The sequence below is a fragment of the Otolemur garnettii genome, unplaced genomic scaffold, assembly GCF_000181295.1.
Source record: "Otolemur garnettii isolate 467f Iridium unplaced genomic scaffold, OtoGar3 scaffold00091, whole genome shotgun sequence".
In the NCBI taxonomy this organism is placed as follows: domain Eukaryota; kingdom Metazoa; phylum Chordata; class Mammalia; order Primates; family Galagidae; genus Otolemur; species Otolemur garnettii.
Genome location: NW_003852486.1, coordinates 450,160 through 452,400, shown reverse-complemented (window position 1 = coordinate 452,400; position 2,241 = coordinate 450,160). Strand labels below are relative to the sequence as shown.

The 2,241-nt window shown below is 42.9% G+C and overlaps 1 pseudogene; it reads right to left on the bottom strand.

Moving 5' to 3' along the window:
* Positions 1–1,144: 1,144 nt before the first annotated feature.
* Positions 1,145–1,245, bottom strand: LOC111727060 (annotated as a pseudogene).
* Positions 1,246–2,241: the final 996 nt, after the last annotated feature.

The window sequence follows — 2,241 nt, the reverse complement described above, 5'->3', positions numbered from 1 at the left end:
ATTGTTGTTTGGCGGGTCCGGGCTGGGGATTCGAACCCGCCGCCTTAGGTGTACATGGCTGGCGCCTTAGCCGGTTGAGCTATAGGTGCCGAGCCACTATCCTAACTCCTTTTGGCTGTTTGCCTCTAATGTCACCAAGGTGATAGTATTGCTTTTGTGATGAATGACAAGGAACTGATGTGGATGTGGAAGAGGATAAGAAGAGTGTTTGCATGGAATCTAGTGCTTTTTCAAAATTTTGCTTAATTCTTCATTTACATCTTTCTGAAACCCTCTGAAAAAAGGGGACCCAGAGGAGGTAGATATGGTGGCCAAATAATAACAGCTTCTTTGCGACTGGGTGCATTGAGATTGGAGAGAGAAGACTCTAGACATCTCTGGCTTATGGACTTTGCCCAGAAATATCTCTTTGGGGACACAGTGAGAGACTTCTGGATCCTAGGAGGAGAACAAAAGCAGTGAAGAAGTGGTGAGTGGTTGTGTTCATTTGGTCTGAGGCTGTGGCTATCGCAGCTATAACTACAATAGCAGCAAGATGGCAGATAGGGAAGGCCTTCCCTGTGGGCTGTTTTTTTTTTTTTTTTTTTTTTTTTTGTGGACTTGGGCACGCAGTTGAACTACCTTGGGTGAGAGTGTAGATGACTTTAAGCATTGTTGAGGGCCCTGGACTGAGCTGCTGAGCCAGAATGGAGCTAATATTATTTGGCTATGGGCTGCATCCATGCAGCCACTGTGGGAGAACTGCCCCTGCAGGCTCTGCCCTTAGGGTGGCAGAGCGAGGCTTGGGCTGAGAGACCTTGGGCGAGTGATTTAGTGATTGAGCTGCGCCAAAAGCTAGAATTGGGGAAAAGCAGAGATTTCAGTGTTTGACAGTAGCAGGGCTGCCTTGAAGCCTCCGCCCTTAGGAGCATAGAGTGAGACCAGTTTTGGTGCACTGGATAAGTGGGCAGCCACTTCAGGAGAGATCCCAGCGACAAGTGCTTTCTTAGGAAAGCTTCTGCTTAGCCAAGGTTAATGGTTTATTTTTTATTTTTTATTATTTTTGGACTTAAAAAATTTTTTTTTATTAAATCATAGCTGTGTACCTTAATACTATCATGGGGTACAGTGTGCTGCTTTCATATACAATTTGAAATATTTTCATAAAAATATGGAATGCTTCACGAATTTGCATGTCATCCTTGCACAGGGGCCATGCTAATCTTATCATTCCAATTTTAGTATATGTGCTGCCAAAGTGAGCACAAGGTTAATGGTTTAAACTGTCTTTTAACCAGGCTGAGGGGAGATTTAGGCTCTCAGTCCTGCAGGGTTTGAGAAATCAGCAGAGGCCTCCAATCTCCACTTCATACAACTGTTATCAGCATTGTGATTAACATCTCATACCCCAGAATATCACCTGTTGCCCAGACAATATTCAGCAAGATATATATACTGCTTTGTTTTTGGTTTGGGGTTTTAAAAACATTTTTAACATTTTCCCTCTAATTTTTCTTTTTTTTCTTCCTTTTTCTAGCTTAAATATAATTTTCCCATGTTACCTTCTTTAATAATAAGAATTCCATTTTTGATAGTGCTTCTGCCCTGATTATTTGGTTTTTCCCTCAATTTTATCCCATAACGGTTTCTGTTTGTTTGTTTTGGTTTGATTTATAGTATTTTTGTCTTTCCTCTCTATTTGGTGGAGGTGGGGTACTGTGTCTGAACACACTGGCAAAGAGCTGCTGACCTCAAGGGAACCGCTCAAACCAGCAACCCCCCCCCAGGTTGGGGAGTTTTTAAGCTTGGGTCAAAGTACCCTATTGTACGCCTTAGTACACCTTTATTACTCCTGTCTCCCTCTTTCTGTGCCTCTCTTCTTTTTGTCAATATTCACTTTTACTCACCCCTCTTTTTTTTCTTTTTCCTTCTTGCTCTTTAATCTCATCTTTTTGGTCCTGTATCAAAAGGACTCATCAAAATGTTAGGCCAGAGGCATGAAAACTTAAAGAGCAAGAGGAAGTGAAAGGAAAATTAGGGCAAGGAAACAGATAAAAGAAAACATTCATGAGGAAGAATCAGCAGAAAATTCCTGGGAACATGAAAAACCAGTCGGGAGCAATCCCCCAAGGGACCTGGGGTCCAATATCCTACTACTGCAGAGGTTTCCACCTATAAAGAAATGTTAGAGGCTCAGCGCCTGTGGCTCAAGCGGCTAAGGCACCAGCCACATACACCTAAGGTGGCGGGTTCAAATCCCCA